The 21,548-nt window shown below is 36.6% G+C and overlaps 1 protein-coding gene across 2 annotated transcripts in view; it reads left to right on the plus strand.

Annotated features, from left to right (window-relative positions):
* The window catches only part of LOC124217873 (post-GPI attachment to proteins factor 6), a 531,987-nt gene that overhangs the window by 34,702 nt on the left and 475,737 nt on the right, over window positions 1-21,548 (plus strand). Inside the window, exon 1 of one of the 2 annotated variants that reach the window (XM_069135797.1) lies at window positions 10,512-10,539. The exons of the other annotated variant lie outside the window; for it this stretch is intronic. The gene's annotated coding sequence lies outside the window, so the exon portion shown is untranslated. Of the gene's footprint in view, window positions 1-10,511; window positions 10,540-21,548 lie in introns of those variants that run through there. 2 annotated transcript variants of the gene reach the window in all.

Raw genomic sequence — 21,548 nt, forward strand, 5'->3', positions numbered from 1 at the left:
AAAAAATTGTCAAATTCAAGTCTAAAAATCTGAAAAAAATATATATTACGTATGAATATTAAATAAAATTCACGTGTTCTTGGATTTTTCTGAAAAAAATTATTGGCCGGGGTAATTAACCCCGAACGCTGTTTATCTTGCGCGTATACGCAAAATCGTCAAATTTAAGTCTAAGAATATGAAAAAATATACAATGCGTACGAACACGAAGGAAATATGACATGTATTTGGATTTTCTAGAAAAAAAATATTGGAGGGGTAACTTCCCTTAAACGCTGTTTATCTTGCGTTTCCGCGAGAAAATGGTCCAATTGAAATCTAACTATTTGAGAAAACGTATATTGCGTATCTCTCTATCTAATAAGAAAGTTCTGAACAAATGAGCAGGTAAAAAAGATTATAATAACAATAGTATAAAGAAGATTATAATAACAATAGTATATGCATGAAGTTGGCGGTGGGGTGAGATGCCGAAAACAAAACAAAAAGCATCTAGCAAACAAAACTTCCTTTGACAGCTGTCATCGGCTGTTTATGACAGTCTTTGACAAATATTTTTATAGGTATCTGCTTCTGACACGCAAAAAATAAACATGCAAACGAGAATTATCAAGATGATTCCCGACGGGAATTGTCTTTTTCGCGCACCGTCGTATCGTGTATACGGCACTCAAGATCGACACGTAGAGGTGAGACTGAGTATTGTTTGAAATATATCATACTGGCAAAACATGTCAGTAGTAGTAATGAAACAGAACTCGAGGAGAGTTATATCAGAGAAGAAATAGGTTTTTTCGGATCCTGTAAATCCTTGATCCGGTTAACCACTAAGTAAGGGCCTTCCCAGTTTCTTTGTAGTTTCGGATATCGTCCTTTCTGTCTTCGAGGTTGAAAGTTCCAGACAGAATCTCCGGGATTAAATTTTATATCCCTGGCTCGAATATCATAACGAGTTTTCAATTTGTCTGAAGCCATAGAAATTCTACTTATAGCAAAGTTATGAATTTCTTCTACTATGGGGAAAAGAATAACTATAGCAAAATAAGTCGCCAAATGCAATTGGGGATGCATGACATCGGGGGTTTTGTACATGTGAGTGGATTCGTTTACGAAAACAATCTGAGCAGACCTGCATAGGGAGCCAATAGCAATGTCGAATGTCAGGTTGATCGGAAACAACCGATCAACAGTTGCAGACCTGTCATCAAATCAGCACAAATAAATTCACCGGTTTAACAGACACTATATAAGGAAATAGTGAGGCGCGAAGCCCCTAGTGTACACAAAAGAAAATTTACGTGTTTCTGGATTTTGTCGAAAAAAAATATTGGACGGAACTATCCGTACGTACTGTACTTGCTTTTCTCCTTGGATAGCCAAAGTTCTTCCTGAATGAATCTCCAGCTGGAATCCGCTTTAATCGGAATTGTACACATTTTGAATTCCAAAATTTGCTATATCGTGTTTAACATGAGCCACAAATTCATCTGCTTTCACTTTTAACCGTTCAGCATCTTCTGAAGTTTTTCTAGCGATAAATTTATTGATTTTCCTAGATACTATTCTGTATGCGTGTTTAAATTGATTCAATCATTTTTTTGAAGCTGTAAATCGGAAATCTTCATGGCCAATTTCTTTCTGGGCTTGTAAGGCTCATTTGCGTAAATCATTATCACGAACTATGAAACCGGCGTCGACAGCTGCTTTAAAATTATTAAACGTAATGTCGAAAATTCTACCGATTTTTTTTCTATAAGTGTCACCTTTTTTTAATAAATGAGCCCATCGTCGCAGTTGATTTATAGATTTTACGCTTTGAAAATTTTTTCTTACAGTGTCAATGCGTAAATTTCTTTTTCGTCCACTTCTCCAGAAATCTACAGCTCTTGATTAGTAATCATACGATACATCTTCTTTGTCTTTCGTACACTCATTTGTAGGTGGCACGGGCTGGATAGTTAAAGTATGCATAATGTCATCTTCTATTATTTGGGTATTAGTATCTATGTATGGTTCTTGAAAATCTAGGGATTTTTCAATTGTCATTTCCACGCCATTAAATTTATTTATCGCGACCAATAAAATATCTTCGATGTTCTCTTTTAATTCATTTTCCCTTCGATTTATCGGAGTCTCTTCTGCATTTAGTGATTGAAATACGCCAAGCAAAAGATTAACGACATTTATAGTATTTACTTTCATCTTCAGTATTGCTGAAAAAATGTGTTGTAATAACTCAAAGACAGACGAGAGACAATAAAAATTAAACTTATTGCCACGCTTTAGAATTTTGATATTGTTATTCAATATTTATAATGCAATGAATTTAATAATTAGTTAGCCACCGTGTTATTTTGTTTGTTGAACACATCTTCACATTGCATCAGAAAAATGACATTTATATCCCATAATTTTAAAGTATTAATTTAATATTAACCTGTGACGATTCTTCTTCGGCTTAAATTCCGTGATTCTCGCCACAATTTGTTGACATTTGAATAATTGAGATGAATGTGGATATTCGGATTGGGTGAGGAGGCCAAACAGAATATTCGAAAAATTATGACGGAAGGTATCTGATTTATGTTGCAATTACGGAATATATATACGAGTATATCACTTTCGGAGTGCAACACGCACTGTGGGACCTTACAATGGCTTGAGATAAAAAAAAACAAGCATTCACACCTGATTCATTCGAACACGTAAAAAATAAAAATGCCCCTGCATGGAGGTTACGTTCTAGAGATGATTGAGAAACTGGTAATTGATTTTACTCGGATTCACTATCAAGAAACTCAAAATGAAAATCATGTGACATAAAAAGAAATTTTTGGTAAATCTATCAGATGCTATTCAAGCTTCGCAGAAACATCGAATGTGGCACAGTACGCCTACGATTCGATGTCGGGTTAACTTAGCTCGCAGTCCTTTTGTTGATTGTGGGTGGCTCAGCGGCTCCGGAGATGATTTCCTGGATTTTGGCGGCGGGTCCCCGGCAATGAGTCGTCACTGAATTTCACCGGGATGCAACTCCTGATTTTCAATGGCCCACAGGCTCCGAGATGAAGTTGGTGAAGTCGATGGTTCGTCACAATCAACAAAGTTTTTTGAACGAAACGGATTCTGTCCGAGTTATGTGAAATTGGAAATTGAATCTGAGTCAGCATGTGAGTGTCCGAGACGACCTCACGTCGTGACGTCCTCTAGCAGAGAGAGAGATTCGTCCGTCGTTTGCCGTAACGTCTGGTCAAGATCGTTCCACAAATACTGTTTACTTTTGCCTTTGTGATTTATGTATTCCTTTGCTTGGGCGCGTATTTTTGAATATATATTGAAACGTTTCAAGTTTGCAGGCTTTCGCCAATGAGACGTACAGTTTATTCGCGGGCTTTGTTTCGCCAAAACTTCACACGCTATGTGTGATATTTAGCGCATACTCAAAAGATGTATTTGTTTTGAGAGTTTCCTGTCTCTGGAATAGAGCTGCAGGATTCGGTCTCTGGACACGGAAGGAAGGTGGAGAAGGATGCTTGTTATTTGTCTGATTAACTCCGGGAACAGCCCCAATAGTTTGACCACTCCAACTTGGTTTTTCGAGATAGCCTCAGAATTTGTTTTCTCACCCTCATGTGCACAGGCACGAGTGGAATAGACCCATCATCATAGGCCGTGTAAACGGTTGAGGGTCAAACTTGATCTGTGAGTGTGAAGCACGCACAGATAGATCGCTCTGAGTGGTTGACTCGTGATGCGACATTATTTATTTCGGGCAAGGAAATATAGCAATGATACGTCAATGTCTTACTCCCGTGAGGCGGGATAAGAGACAGGATGAAAGGTTGTGAACTTATTCTTCTGGTAATCTCTAAGAGATTTTCGATAATTTAGAAAGGGATAGTTCTTCCTTATTTGCTCTGATATTAATGAAGTTTACCTGCGGCAAGACTATTAATTGCGTGATAACGTGTTGGTCAGAGGGACGGTATTTGATTATTCTGGATCGTTGACTAGTCGGTTTTGGTGATGGATAATGATTCGTTTAGTGGGAACTAAGACAGAATATTATTCGTGTGCTAGTACAGTAGTCGGAAGGACTTGGATGGTAGTTCGGTTTACCTATGGGTAGACTCAACATTATTTATGTGATAGCCTGGTCGTCAGAGGGACGGTATTTGATAATGAGGAATCGTCGCTGACGGTTGATTTAATTATTGTAATTATTCGTTTAGATAGTACTGAAACAGAATATCACGTGAGTGATAGCATAGTAGTCAGAAGGACTTTGATAGTGATTCAGTTTGCGTATGGCAAGACTGGATATTACTAGCGTGGTAGTTAAAGGCAAGGGGATTCTACGCAAATGTACCTTCACCTGTATTAAGACTTTCAGTCGCTATGACCGTGACTCTCGACGGGTTCAGGTGTCCTACCTACGGGTCGGGGGATTGTGAGACGATCACCGTATCTGAGCTATGAGGTCAGACGCAATGCTGTTCTTCACTCAGACACGGCTCCCTGGTACCTAAGGAATTTATTTTATTGAAAACAAATAGGATTTATTAGTACGCTGAATGCCCTCCTTTGATGGGAAGTCGTGTTGAGGATTCCTTGCACGGGTACTCCACGTCTCCTGATCGTGGGTCCTTGGTGTCCGGCTCCTCGTGGATGTGGGAAGTATGGGTCTTCTCGTGGAAGTCTGCGATGATCTATCCTGGCGGTTACTCAATTGGTGATAGATTGATTGATTCGCGTTTGCGCTCGTCTTATATACTTTTATTGTCTAGTTACGCCGTTTTCGCGGATAGAGATTGGTCGCGTTCCCTGAAGAAGGGGTATGGTAAATCGTGTGATTTGATTGGGTTCCCGGTGTGTGGCGGGGTTATCGAGTGGACAGTTAGATTTGGCGTGGGTTTACCAAGCAAAATATTAGGGGGCTCGCGCTGAACCGCAGGTGTCAGTACGCCAGCCAGGCGTCCCGTCACAATATATATATATATATATATATATATATATATATATATATATATATATATATATATATATATATATATATATATATATATATGTATATATATGTATATATATATATATATATATATATATATATATATATATATATATATGTATATATATGTATATATATATATATATATGTATATATATGTATATATATATATATATGGACCCACGTATCGTTACGAACCAAAAAAAAATTTCAATTCACTTGTTAGAGGCATCAAAAATAATTCACAAGACAAAATAGAATAATATAATAGTAATACGACAAGAACTTGATTTTCAATTAATAACAATGAACAAAAAATATTATTTCAATTCGTCTCTTTATTCAACTTATTTCTATATGAGAATATCTTGTCGAAAATTTGAAAAACTTACAAAATGTTTAACTGTTTTCTGAATGAGAAATTTACGATTTCTGCGCATAAACTTATATAAAATATAAAATTTTCTCTGAAAACGAACTGCTCACTTTGACGTAGGGCTGACTTTGCAGAACTCACAAATAAAATTTAAAACATGAGCTACTTTCTCGAAACAACCACTATGCAGTTAATATTTCCACACTGTGGAAGCAAATATGTTATCTTATGTATAAATGATTGCGTTGATAATGAAGCTGCTGATGATGGATAAGACGCAATATTGTGTCATGCTGCGATAACTCTTAGAGTGATATTCTACTCTAGAACCTTTAAAAATTCGAATTTATTATTTTCATTATCTTACGGTTTGAGGTTCTAGTGTAGACTATCACTTCAAGAGTAATTTATCGCAGCATAATACAATATTGCGTCTAATCCATTATCATCAGCTTCTTGGTTTGGGGACACTGTCTGTGTTCCCGACATTGTCTTCGTTCCCGATGATTAATTTTTGAGCCTTTGATGATACAGTGAGAAAATCAAAAAACGCTAACAATTCAAAATATTTTAGAGGTAGTTCCGTCCAATATTTATTTTCGAGAAAATCCAAAGATACGTCTTATAACCTTGGTGTTTATACGCAATATATATTTTTTCAGATTTTTAGACTTGAATTTGACCATTTTTCGCGTACGCGCAAGATATACAGAGTTTAGGGGTAGTTACCCCGTCCAATATTTTTGTTCGAAAAAATCCGAATATATGTCGTATTTCCATCATGTTCATACGCTTTATATATTTTTTTAGATTTTCAGACTTAAATTTGACGATTTTGTGCATACGCGCAAGATAAACAGCGTTCGGGGTTAGTTACCCCGGCCAATATTTTTTTTCGGGAAAATCCAAAAACACGTAAATTTTCTTTTGTATTCATACGTAATATATATTTTTTCAGAATTTTAGACTTGAACTTGACAATGTTTTGCTTGAATGTGATTATATTTAGGGCTGGCTCACTTCCTTGATTTTTTTTTTTGTTTTGAGAAAAATACATTTTTCATTTCTCTTCATGAGAAAACTTTTCCAGTTGGATTGGTTAAACAATATTATGGTCTTGTTGGTGAAACGGCCAAATCGCCTCTTGATATGCCTCACTTTGACGGGTGGTTTCACCCCCTTAAAGTGTTTCATGGCCGATAAAAAAAATATGTGTCGCTTAGTTTTCAATCTACTATAACATATTACAAAAAAATCAAATCGGAGAGTTCGGGCTGGGATACCTTCCTTGCAAGACCGAATATAGGGCAGAAAAAGCCAGATGAAATATCAAGACTTCGAATGAGACCTTATCAGAATGCTATTGGATCACTAATGTACCTATTTCAAGCTACCCGGTCTGATATTGCCTATGGAATAAGCTTGTTAAGTAGATGTAATACCTGCTATAGTGAAGAATATTAGCAGGCAGTGAAAAACGTAATGAAATATATCAAAGGTACATCTGATATAAGTCTAACATTCAATGTTGAAAGCAAAACTGACATATTTGGCTATTGTGATGCTAGTTATGCAGCAGATAAATTTGATTATAAGTCAATTATAGGGTACATTTTCCTGATGCAAGGCAGTGCTATTAGCTGGCGAACCAAAAAACAATCTACTATTGCAAAATCATCTACAGAAGCTAAATCCCAGTAAACATGAGCCGGTTAAAATGTGGTTGAAGAAACGTTAAGGTCGTATAATTATGGTATAGGTAGAAAATATTACCGTGTTCGATATACGGTAATTTTTCAGTAAAATATTAATCGTTGTCTCTCCATAAATATTATACGATTTTCATTACACGTACATTTAAACAACGGTTTCTAGACTAATAATCAACGTTTTGTTTACTAGTTCAATTGCTAATTTAAATTCGTTAAAAACCGGTATATTTATAGATATTAAAATACAAATTTTCTACGTTTCATCGTCAACGTTTTGTTGTGGTAAGCGAGATTCGTAGTATAAACGTGTGGTAAAACCGTTTATATTTCTAGTCTTATGAACAGTTAATATACATGTTTCATTCCTTCACCGGTAACACAAGTTTAACGTTTCATTCACTGCTTTTCTACAACATTTAAACAACGGTTTCTAGACTAATAATCAACGTTTTGTTTACTAGCTCAATTGTCAATTTAAATTCGTTAAAAATCGGTATATTTGTAGGTATTAAAATACAAAATTTATGCGTTCCATCGTCAACGTTTTATTGTGGTAAGCGAGATCCGTAGTATAAACGTGTGGTAAAATCCATTATATTTCTAGTCTCATGAACAGCTAATATACATATTTTATTCCTTCACCAGTAACACAAGTTTAACGTTTCGTATAGTTACCATACCTTGCCAATATGTTCTCATTAATTGTTTAATAATTAAGTCAATACACTTTTGATCTACTGATCACATGTAATACGTGAAAATTACGTCGTACATAGACTTGTCATATCGATACACAGAATTATATACCTACTCGGGCCGAAACGTAAACAAGATTTGTTTCGTACCTTTCTGACCTTCATATCCAAGAATACTACCCGTTTCAACATAGTGAGGGCAGGAATCAACTTTTACATCATTTACTTACATATTGCGATGTTTGAATTTGGAACTATAATCATTATATTCAAGTTTTTCTCATGTTAGCAGTGACTAAAATTCAACGTTTCGTTATCCTCCTCAGCACGTTTTTCTGATTACCTTAAATTTTGTAAACAACTGGTCATTCGATTTCCAATCTTTTTTTTCATTCGATAAACTAGTAAGTATCATCAAAAATATGAAAAAATTCAGGTGACATAACACTAGAAGTGATAATTTTATTCTACGTAATATTGTAAAGTAGAACAATATGTTACCTCCATTTTTTCAAATTCTTTTCCTTGTGTTATTGTTAATTCCCCAACATAGGAAAAAAAGTTGAAAAATCGATGAACAGATTTTTTTACAAAGGTCACCAAGAAATTACGTAGTTGAACATATAAGTGCATCCCTTCGCGGCGTCTTTATTAATTGTAAAACATACATTTTCCTATACCATAATGTATATATTGGAATAACCCATGCTAGGAAAGCGAGTGGCCGTAGATGAAGCTCGTGTACCATGGATGTTACATATACGTATAATGAGCGCATGTGTCAAACGACAAGCGGTCGCGAAGAATCGAGAATGTCCTAGCGTGAAATACTCGCGCCTCTTCTTCTGCCTCTGATTGGCTCGCTAGGTCAGCGTGTTGTAACTCGTACGGTTCCTGCACGCTGAGAGCCGAGGACGACGCGCCAGAATGCCCCCCCACCACCGTTCGCGAAGGCTCTCAGCTCACGCGATCAGTGAATCAGTCTAATTTGACCAACTTCCGAGGTCAGTGCACGTCCGTGTTTATGTGAGCCTTCGATATAACTGATCTATGCAATGTAGGTATTTGTAAAAGACTGTGTATATATTACATCCCAGTCAAGTTTCACGGATTAGCAGTGATATCAGGAAAGTTAATACTCCAACTGCGGTCCAATATTGGTTAAAACTTGCGTACTGCGTACCTAGAAGACGCCCTCTATAGCATCTGTGTTCTGTGTTGAAATAATGTGCCAATACTTTTGATTATTTTACTTTGTCAGGATTGTGATTTTTTACCTAGTCCCGAGATGAAAGTTAACAATTTTCCTCGTTAGGGTATAATCATTGTATGATTATTTTGTTTCATGTTTTATTTGTTATCAAACCTCTTGTATCGGATATAAGTTTTTGTTTGTTCATGTTTACTTAATTTTACTATTTGCTATACTTCTATACTCTTGTGAGTACATCTGTACAATTGAGGTATGCGTATATGTAAAAGACTGTATGTTTATTTATACATCCCAGTCAACATTCACACAGTCACATCGTTGGCATAATAAAATGTCCGCATCAACGATACAGACAAACTGGTATATAAAAAACTACTGTTATGTTTCGGATACATTGTTAAAGCGGATATTTCGATACGTGTGCAATGTAACTATTGTCATTGTTGCCTTGGATGAAAGTACCTTATAATAAATATATATCATGTTTCGCAAAGGTGTGTGCTTTATCTCATTTAGTTGTCCTGTATTTCTCATAAGAATACATAGGTGTGGATGTAAAATAATTAATATCATTTAATTGGTGCAAGTTACCATTACTGAAATAGCTAAGAATGTGAGCGTTGCTGTATCATCTAACCCCTGAGATAAGTCCATATTGACCATACAAGAAGCTTTTAACAGCTTGTGTATTAATATAGTACATGAAAAATTATACCGAAAACATATTCTCAAGTTGGTTGTTACACGTTTATCGGAACCGCGTGATATTCGATTAAGTGTATTCAATTAAACGTATAATAATTGTTTACGGATATCGTTTTTACGTTAAATCAACACACATTAAGTACGTGTATTATTATAAAAAATTTTTTCCAATGAACACGCTTATTAAACGTGTTTGAACCACGACAAATGGTGGCTATAACAGGTATATATTAAACGTCTACGTTAACATTTAAATTGCGTTCTTTCATACTTGTTTCATTACGTTTCCGAAAACCGTAATTTCGACGTTTACTTCAACCGTGGAATATCCGGATCATAATCACTAACAGAAAACGTTGATGAGCGCAGTCGAAAAAACCTATATCAGGGCGGACATTTTTCACGAGAAAAAACGTATGTGCTGAACGATTATTCAACTATACATATACAACGTTATTTTTCGACGAATTTCTTACGATTTATTTACCAGCAATGTTTATCGGGATCGCATTCATTATCAGATGCTGTTGACGAGACGTGTGTGAACCTAGCATCTCATGTGCTGGCATTTCATAAAAACATGGTTGTTCCCGAATTATTTATGTCAATTGTTTACAACAAATAAACCGAAGAAGACCCGAAAAAGTGAAATGCTGGTTCGTATTTCAACCCAAGAAGAAAGAACGGACGATATCATCGTAGTACTCGCTTTTTCCAACTACGAGGCGAAGAGTTCCGGCCTCCCGAATTATTTATGTCAATTATTTACAACAAATAAACCGAAGAAGATCCGAAAAAGTGAAATGCTCGTTCATATTCCAACCCAAGAGGTAAGAATGGACGATATTATCGTAGCATGAAGACTATGCCAAACTTGTTTCCTCGTCAACTTTCGGAGATATTACTATTTATTCAATTTTTTATTTTAACACTAGAAGATCCGGGTGAGTCATTTAGACCCATTTCCTACTTTGCTCTTGGCCGCAGGGCGTGAAAATAACCCGAGGAAAAAATCGTTCCGTGACTTTTAATCATTAATCAATGCAAACAAGTAGCCGTAAAAAAATTTTTTTTGGATAATTTTTGCTCGAAATACGCGTCCTTTTACCTGTAAGTACTGCACGGATCAAAACGACTCACGGCTAATTTTATGTATTCGGCGCCTATTTTCACGGCTTTTTTCGATGGGATTGGTATATTACTTGGCAACTTAGTGACATGATGTCACTTGCAGCTTATTTGGCCTCACATGAAGATTAGGTTAGGTCAAAGGGTACCGCATTTGGTACTCTTTTCTCTTCATACATGGGTATTTTGTGGACGCAGATATTCAGTCTGAGTGAGGCAGTGAAGACGGATAAAAGCGTGGGCGCTTCGAAACGCTACGGTCGAGGGAATACTCTTACCTTAAATACATTTAGAATATAACAAACATCAGAAATACCAGCCTTAAAACAGTCAGAAACAATGAAAAACGACCGTGGCCGCGTGGGTCATTTTGACCACGCGGTACTTCTGGGTATATAGCCAACGCCGGGGATTCTAGTGTTAAAAATTCGGTTATCCATTTTTATTTGTTTTTGCGTTGTTATCAATCCTGTTACGCAGACGAATTCATCTGCAGATAATAATGTTACGCTGGGTGAAACGCCCTTTATGTATTATTGAATACATTTAATTTTCTTCGATTCATCTACTATAATTATGTATTCTGTTCACTTTATTTCTTTCGAGAATCTACAGTTAATTAACTTATTTACATCGCAAATATGTTTTGCAACAGTAATTCAAAATGATGAAGTAAATAAAATAAAATATCAATCAGTAAAAATAAACGGTCGCAGTAGAGCAACAGCGCACGTCGCACATACGGGGAAGTTGTGCTCCGAGCAATAGCTAAAAAAAAGGGAGAGTTTCTTCGTTCTGCGCGCTCTCTGCCTAATTCTTATTTCTAAATTCTTTTATTTCAAGTGTGCATCGGCTCTCTGCGTCCCTCTGTCACTGAGCTCCGGCTGCTGTCCCCACTCCGCCGCCGTCGCTAAAGTTGCGCGAACCGCACTGCGCGACAGTCACTCATTTCACTCAACTGCTCATCATCCGTCACAATTTGCACACTTTCTTGTAGTGGCAGGTTTTGAGCGCTTGCACACAAAACATACCCTTCGCTCACTACTTCTCACGATCGGTTATACGCCGTTCTTTTTACATTTTTCATGTGTATTCTTCTCTCAATCCATTTCTTCTTATTTTTTGCTTTCGTAACAACGTATTGCCATTGTTGTTGTAGGTGATATGTCATGGTATAGAGTCAACAAAAATTGTCTTCTAAACCAACTTTGGATGGATCTATAGGTATTGCATAAATAATCCAATATTGATCGCGATTCTACAAAAAAAAATGTGTGACAAGGATATTCTACATAAAATATTATTACAAACCGACTGTCGAGCGATCGACGATACCGGTCTCCTATACAAACCTGCACATAATGTTTATGCAATTATTTCTCAACGCATGAATGATCGCGGTTCAAAGATTACACCAAAGCATGTTTACTGTATTTTAAAAGAGGATCGCAACGGGTTTCGTAGCTTTGTCCAGAAAGCATTTAATTTATCAAATAAGACCACTGAAATCCCTAAAACCAACGACAGTTCACTAAGTACTGATATGAGTCTAGGCAATTTGACGAATACATTTGACATGACGTATTCAAAGAAAATCAAAATCGTCGTATCATCTGAAAAATATCAGCTAATGAAACCTGTTCAAAAACTGTATTCTGGCCGCATATTTTCGAAATTTAGGGAGGGTTGGACGGATATAATCGCTAAACGAATATGGCAACAACACAAGATAGATTGTGTTACTTCGTTCAAAAATAATATCGTTCACCCTAGTGCGAATGCCAAAGCTTATGCAAAGTTTGATGGCAAATTTTTAGAATGCCAACCCACCATCCACGGTATCTTGTGCAATAAACCGGCCAAGGATGTCGATGTGGTATTTGAAGTCGAGATAAAAGATATTTCTCCAAACCACCATTCAGGTGAGAAGAAACGACATCTACGAGGGGACAGACGTGAAAAAATAGCTACCCGCTTGATAGAGCAACGCAAAGCAGCGGTTACGTATGGCTACGAAGAAGCGAAGCGTGTAAAAGAATTTGGCGATAAAGATCCCCCAATACTCCCAAGTAGAGAAGTCTTACGTAAGGCGAAAGAGCAGCAATTGCTGAAGATTCATGGCTTATGTTTTGGTAATCTGGCTTTGAACTTATACCATCATTCCAAAAATGGGAAACATGCAGGCACTATTCATAAAATAGGCCTTGAAAAATTCTATTGCATTTATTGGACGCCGGAGCAACAGCAGATTTATACCGAACGCTGTAAAAAAAATTCTGACGCAATTTTCACTATTGATGCGGCTGGTGGGATTGCTAAACGAGAAGGAAAGCACGATCCAGCAATATTCTTATACCAGTGTATGGTCATTACCGATAAAGGTAGTGTTCCGGTATTTTAGATGATATCTGCAGATAAAACTGCTCTAGAAATAGGCTATTTCTTGTGGTATATCCTCACGAAAGGTGCACCTATTCCGTCGATCGTAGTAACAGATTTTGGATGGGCTCTTCTAATCGCAGTTGCCAAAGTCTTTGGTATGTGCCATGATCTTCAGGACTACTTGCAGAGATGCTATGGCGTTGCAGTACTACATCAAGGTACACTTCCAAAAACTTATATACGACTTGATGTGAGTCACCTAGTACACATGGTGACTAGGTGGAAATGCTTACATGGTAGAGGTCCCGCTGTTCGTAATTTGTACAAGCGTTGCGTAGCGCAGGCCTATCAGATGTCGAATCTAAGAACCCTGGCTGACTTCTTCGAAGCAGTACTCGTAGTATCTTGGAGCGAATTCATTGGTTATATGAATAATAACGTGGCAGTACATTCTGAAATACAAATACAATTGATAAACGATGTGATACGCGGCACATCTCTAAGTGACGAAGAAGATCACTGCAATGGACTGGCTAATGAAGGCTGCCAAGAAAAACACGATCAAGATAGAGACGATGATTCACAGAACGATCATGCTTCCGATACTGATTGGAAAATGTGGGCGGATACAATTTATCGCACCGCACAAAATCTTGCTGAAAAATCGAAAAGCGGAAGTATAATAAACGGTTGCTACGATCCTGAATTCGCCAAGTGATTCAAAAAACAACTTATGCCCTACGCATCGCTGTGGACCGGTATAATGCGACTTCACTTCAAACGGGGTGAAATTATTGCTACATCTTCTGCCGTAGAAGCAGAGATTGGTGACATGAAAAGATCGTTGAAAGGCATCCTACCAACTCACCCCGACAAATTCGTTTTACAACATATTGACGAGCATCTAGATGGTAAGGTAAAGCTTGCATCAAACGAGGGCGATAGGATAACAATTAGCGCCCAGAACCAAGGGCAATCAAAGAAAAAATCAGACGTACCTGTTAACATTTATTCTTCTGCGAGCGAATTCGAAGAATCTGATTTCAGTAAAAATAAAGATCATGGCACTGATTTCTTATCTGAGATTGATGGGAGTCATGTTATTTCGAAACAACAACTTGTCAACCATTCAGTGGCAGTCGGATGCAATGCCAGACAAATGTAATAGAATCTACGAACAGTCTTGTAGGGAATGCTTCAACATTCACTATCGATGAAAACCGCCAAACCAGCACGCCTATTGAATTTGAGCAGTGGAATATTAACGAAAATTGGGGAAATAAAGCCGAAAAAATTAATATAGATAAGATAACTGATGAAGAACACATTCCCAAAAAAAGATATCAGCAGACATGTCTCGACAAATGCACAGAATGGGACTACATTAAGGACATACGCAATCCACAGCTACCAATGTTTCAAAATGGTCTTCTGAAAGGTTGCATGACTATCAAAAAGATAAGCATTTCTGTCATTAGAACATGTCCTTTCGATTCGATATTCCAAGTAATTTTGAGTAGTATTGCGTGTCACAAGAGTTACCACGATGAAATTGCCTCATCCTCAAGTCCACTCATTCAACTGGCTCTCACAGTGCTGAAAGAGAAGAAAATCAATCGCAAACATTACGTGGAAAGAGCTAATATTCTGTTGAAATTGAACTTGTTTGAAGATGCAAAGATCTTGTTCACTAGAACAATAACGCGTCTAGATGTCCATTGCAATGTTAGCCACTTGGACGATTACCTTTTTGCTCAACAGCCAAGTTGTACAAAAAATTCTTCATGTGCGTGCGGCTATCAAAACAGTCATCCTTGCGTTACAATCTCTGTTAACGTTGATATATTGTTGAACGACGGATTTCATATGATGCAAGAAGCTATCGATAATGCTTTGGTGACAAGAAGAATCTGCATAAGGTGCAAAAATATTCTGGAGGATCAAGTCGTATACAGCCCGCATATACTGCTGGATCTGTCAGTTATAACTGATGAAAATTATGAGGCAAGAAAAAAGACCATTTCTCACCGACTCGAATCTATATCACCGACAATATCATTAGGCGGTAATGTATATGGTCTTGCTGGATTAGCACATTATGAAGGTGAGCACTACACGGCTTATACGAAGACCGGATTGTATTGGTATATGTACAATGATATGCGTCGTAAGCGCGAAAGCGTGCAAAAGAGCACAATTATCAAACCCCACTTGTTCGTGTATGTATTATCGAAAAAAAGATAAAGCGGAGATTGTTGACGATGGTGTTTCAAAAGTGTGTTAAAAGATTTTATTGTGGCACTAAAAACAAAATTTTGCTTCAAAACGCAACATCCTATTGATAACCCAATTATTTAACAGATAAACGTTGAAAATATATTGATTTCAAAAACATAGAAGAGAGAAATATTATCTACCTATATAAGCAAAGGAATGTGGAGGAAATAAATACCTACTATAAATAATAAAAATATTAGAAAACATTACAAAAAAATACGAAAAAAAACACACAAAAATACAAAAATGCAAAAAAAAAATACAAAAAAAGATGGAGCCATTTCTCACTACGTCCACGTCGTTGGCTCTGGTAACGCTGAAAGTGAGAACATGACATTTCAGATCGTTTACGTTTTTAATGAAACTTTTTCAGACGATACACAAAAATTGTCATTATCTTCTTATTTCAAGGTAGCTTTCTGAGAATGATTTAATGAAAAGACCATTTTTTGTGTATTTTTATTAGAACCCAATTCTGAACAAGCGGGTTTGGGCTGACCGTGAGCCAGCCTTTGAACCTCCCGTTTTTAAACTCTTTTTGAGCTGCGATAAAATGATAATAGATAGATAGATTCTTTATTTGCCTTATTAGATGTTTCTAATGTTTACAAATTGAGTTCGGAGTTGTACATTTTGATTCTTAGCTTAACTTACTAATTAATTAATTATAAATCGCTTAATCTAGAATATTGTTGTTAGAAATGCGTAATTCTCTTAGCCTACATAATTGTTCAACATAAACATAAATTTTATTAAGTTGAATTGGATTGTTCATTTGACATACTTCGACGACATTAAGATTATTGATTGTAACATTTATATTATTCACAAACTTGCCTCTTATATCCCGGTACAATGGGCATTCCATAAGAAAGTGCTTAAGAGTATCGAATGCTCCATCCTGACATGTTGGACACGGCTCGAATGGGTTAAACTTATTCACTTTTTTGTTTACATATAGACTGAAACCATAATTATTTGCCGTTCTAAGTTGTGCCATAACTTTTTTAATCTTTAGCGGGACCTTACTATGAAGATATTGATTACTTGGTTTGTTGTATAAATCTGGGGTTTCTAGATAGGCAATTCTGTTAACTGGCGCTTTTATTTTGTCTGTTAAGGTTTGTTTGTACTTTCTTAACAGAATTTTACCTACTCTCTCCCACTCTCTACCGTCAAACGAGTCAAGCACACACATATACCTTTCATCTATTGCTTTTATAAACTTGCCAACCTCGGTAAACCAATTATATTCAGAAGATTCATAACCGCTTTTATATAGCTCTATCTGTTTTTTAAGACATAACAATGGGTATCTATTTTCTTCCATCTTTAGTACTTTTACTATCCAGCCCCATGTGAGCTTCCAAATATTATACGCTAAATCAATTCTGTTTGTCTCATACTTTACCAGATTATTCGGAGTTGTACGTTTTATACATAATATCTTCTTATAGAATTCAGTGGTGAGGCTATCAATTTCGTTTATGTATCTGAGAGCCCACACAGGGGCTGCATATAGTGCTATCGAAGAAATCATACTATCAAATAGTGTGTTAATACTATCAAAATCATACATTCTAGCTTTATAAATAACTGTGTTTACGGCGCCTATTGCAGTTCTTGCTTTACTTATTGCACTCGTCATTGCCAAGCGCCCCCTTCCTGACGCTGATATAGGTATCCCAAGATATGTAAAATTTGACACTATTTCTATGTTTTTTGCATTGTAATAGAATTTAAGATTTTTTGGTGTCTTTCCTGCTTTTCTGCAGTACAATATATAAGATTTGTCTACATTTACAGTTAACCCATTTTTTTCACAGTATTTGTGTAGAATTTTAAGTTTTTTCGCGACATCAGCTTTATTATTTGCAATTATTGCTAGGTCGTCAGCATATAGAAGTAATAGTACGTCAGTTAGAATGTTTAAACTTGTGCCATAGAGGCCTTCTTCCCGGAAGTATTCCTCCATGTCCGCGATAAAGAGAATAAACAAAAGGGGACTAAGGATTTCTCCTTGTAGTACCCCCTCCGTTATATCTATCCTATCCGTTAGACCCTCTGGAGTTTTTATTCTTATATGCGCCTTACCATAGAGGTCCTTCAGTATCCTTATATACTTTGCACTAACGCCCATATTTAAAAGTTTTGCCCAGAAATACCTATGTATTATTGTGTCGAATGCTCTTTTTAAATCCACGAATATGATAAATAATGTACCCTTTTTTTGCCTCAGTTTTGCATGGATTAACTCAAACAGTACATATAAGTTGTCCATACAACTTCGGTTTGACCTAAAACCCGCCTGACCTTCAGGTAGTATTTTACATTTTTCTGCCCAAGTATATAGCCTTTCAGCCAATAAAGATGTGAAAAGCTTTGTTATATGATTAACCAGAGAAATTCCCCTGTAATTCGCTGGGTCTTTCTTATCACCTTTTTTAAACAACATTGTTAAGATTATACTGGACCAGCTTTCAGGGACAATTTCATCGCGCAAAATTTTATTGAAAAGACTAAGTAAGTAATATTTCCAGTTTTGCGAGCAACTCCGGTAAAATTCATTTGTGATCTTATTTTCCCCAGGCGATTTACCGTTTTTCGACTTATTAAGTACTTTATTTAATTCTTTTATAGTGAAATCCTCGTCCAGGTAAGGATCTAATACTCCCGAATATATATTACTATTTGGTTCTATCTTTTTTTGCATCTTCTCATAAAAGCTAATCCATTGTTTACCTGTTATTTCTGGTGGTACATATTTTTTAACCCTGTATTTATTTAGCGCTTTCCAAAATTCTTGGGCGTTCCTAGCATCGTTAATTTTTTCTGCTAACTTCACAAAATATTCTTTACGCTTACATTCATATAGGGCTTTATAACATTTTAAAGTTTCTCGGTACTTAATTCTATCCTGTTCCCTAAAATTATTTTTTCTATAAATTCTCAGATTACAATTTACACTTTTCTTTAACTCTTTACATTCTTTGTCTACCCATGGTTGCTTTTCGTCTGTTTTTATATTACGTACTTCACGCACCATATTCAGCTCATATGCTGATTGGGTGATAGCCAGGTGAAACCTTTTTTCAATTTCGTCTATCGTTTCTATTTCCGTATTTAGACCCACGAGCGGCGACCACCTTAAGTGTTGTTTGTACATGAGTTTATAATTGTTATCCCAACAATATTTGATTTGCTTACTTGGTCTCGCCCTGACTATACTATTACCATTTAAAACAAGTTTGATTGGAAAATGATCAGAAAAATTAATATTATAAAGTACCTCAAAATCCTGAATTTTTTCAAGCCCTAATTCATTAGACAACGCGAGATCAATTATACTACTTCCCTTACCGGTGAAGGTTGGTTTCGCCGGACTATCACTTACAGTTTTACCATTTACTACTATGAAGTTATTAGTGTCAATAAAATTATTTACTGCTTCCCCTCTTTTGTTGAGCGTACAGTCGGAAAACGTTCCATCTCCGGTAAGATTTGTTTCACTTAGAATTTCATCAGGTATTTGGATAGGGTTACCTATCCTCGCGTTGTAGTCTCCCATCAAATAAATTGGCTCTGACGGAAATTGATTCACTATGCTTTCTGCTACCTCACTGAAGTTTTTTAGGTCATTATTAAAGTGCTCGTCACTTGGCCTAAGATACGTGAAACCCACTATGAATACACTACTCCGATTTACTATACGCACAAAACAGTTGTTATATGACATGTGTACTATCGTTTTATCAAGATTCTTATTTAACAGTATTAACATTCCACCACTGGCACGCCCGTGTACGTTGTCCTTGGTTGCGTTTATCCAGGTTAGATCGTAGTTGTTTGTCCAAGCGTTTAGTGGGACTTCACTCATGGTCCATGTTTCAATGAGGCACATGATGTCGTGTGCGTTGAGTTGTGATTGACTATAAAAGTTTTTTATTCCTCTGACATTCCATACGATTAGACTAAGAGAATTCGCTTCTTGTTATTGTTGCTCCATCATTGTGATTTTGTTTTCTTGACGAGTTTTGTTCTTGTTCGGCGGTTGTGTCGGAATAAGTTCCTGAGTGCCCTCGTCCCAGGCCATCCATTTGCCATCGACGTTCACTTTATTCCAGTAAAATTTTACAGATGAGCCGGCTTCTCTTTTCGATTTTACCGCATTCCTGAGGTTCCATCTTTCACGAGCCTGGGATTCGGTAAGATCGCTTTCAACAAATATCTTTGTTCCCTTTAGCGCTGATTTTTTGTTTAACATAATTAAGTTTTTGTCTTCAGTGTTTCGTATCGTTATCTTGTAGATATTTTTGTCTACTCCCAAGATTTCCAGGTTACTGTGTGCATTGCGTAGATTGAATTTTGTTTCCAGTAGTTCGCTTACAATTTTTTCACTGTCGTTGATGTTACTGGTTGCCTCCAAACCTTTGATTACTATGTTCTGTCTTCTGCTCGCTCTATCTTTGTTCTCCTGTCGCTTTACATAGTTCACCAGATATTCAATTTCTTTTATTTGTCTTCCTCCTGCGCTTGACTGGCCTCCTTCAGCTGGTTTCTCATTTATTTTTCCTTCAAGAGCTTTCACTTTTTCTTTGATTTCACTCTGTTCTTTTTTCAGCTCATTACAGTCATTTTTAATGACATTTATTTCCTTCGCATGCTCAATCTTCATGTCGTTCAGCTTTTCTAGAAATTTTTCCTCCAGCCTGTTTAGGTTTGTGCTGCTCTCCAGCCTGAAACTCTTGATTTCCTCCAATATTTTCTCGGAAGCCATGTCCGTTGGTGGGGATGCAGCGACGGGTGGATACTCTTCCAAACTGTTGCTCAGCTCGTTGCTTTCCGTGAAAGCCTTCTTTCGCTGCGCTAGTTTTGGGGACTTTTCTGAGAAACTTTTCCCAAAACTGTCCTCTAACTCCCTTTTCCTTTTATTAAACAGTTCTTTAATTGAACCTGCTGAGTCTGAACGATGGATCAGGAAACTTTCTCGGGTTGTAGGTCTTCCAGGTCTTCGTTTTTCAAAGTTGGCGCCTACCGGTGATTTTAACTGCTTGTTGTCCACTTTTTCAGCTTGTGGTAAGACACCTACTATCGATAGTGCAGGAGCCGTTGTATCGACATTTATAGCCCTCCTACTTTCGGACATAACCTTATCTCCGGTTACGTTATTTAATTTTAGTAGTTTTAACCGATTATCACACCCGTTTTTTATTATTTATATACTAAAATACTCCTATTTTTTTTTTGTCTTTCCGATTAACTATACGCTTTTGATTTTACTATACTATTTACTTGTTTTTTTCACACTGGGTGCTAACACACTGAACGTGCACATCCACACTCTATCAACTCACACATCGAACTCCGATAAAATGATAATAATGACCACAAAAATTGAAAAAAAAAAGTGAAAAGAATCGTTTTGGCATGTAAATCTCAACAACTTATAAGAAGTGGATTCTGAATTTGTAATCAGTGACCTGAAATCCTTATATACGAGTATTCATAGCGGAAGAACAAAAATCACATCGAATTCCGGGAATTGGATCTTGCATTCTTGATAACGACTCAGGGAAACCTTGTTACGCCAATTCCTACGGTGAAAAAATTGGATATCGGATTTCTTTTTATATAGGTTTTCATTATTATTCGTAATTATCGTCCCATAAAATCCTGAGACATAAGATTTCAAGGCCAAAGACCATGTTTTTGGTTTTTCGTCCGCCATATTGGATCCGCCATCTTGAATTTTGGAAATTCAATATCATATTCGTGATGAGCGACCTCGACAACCCCCGAGTACCGAGTTTCGTCCAAATCGATTTATTTTGGATTTTGATCCACCATATTGGATCCGCCAATTTGTAATATCTGCAATCTAGCCTCGAATTTGTGATCGGCGACCTAAAAAACTTTGCGGTACCAATGTTCATTCGAATCCAATCATCCGTTCTCAAGATATCATTTTTATTCTATTTTTTTGAATTCTGTTATTTAAATAATTCAAAAAGTACTAAACTGATCAAAGCCAAAATCTAATCAGTTCTAAGTT

The sequence above is a fragment of the Neodiprion pinetum genome, chromosome 4, assembly GCF_021155775.2.
Source record: "Neodiprion pinetum isolate iyNeoPine1 chromosome 4, iyNeoPine1.2, whole genome shotgun sequence".
Taxonomy (NCBI): Eukaryota; Metazoa; Arthropoda; class Insecta; order Hymenoptera; family Diprionidae; genus Neodiprion; species Neodiprion pinetum.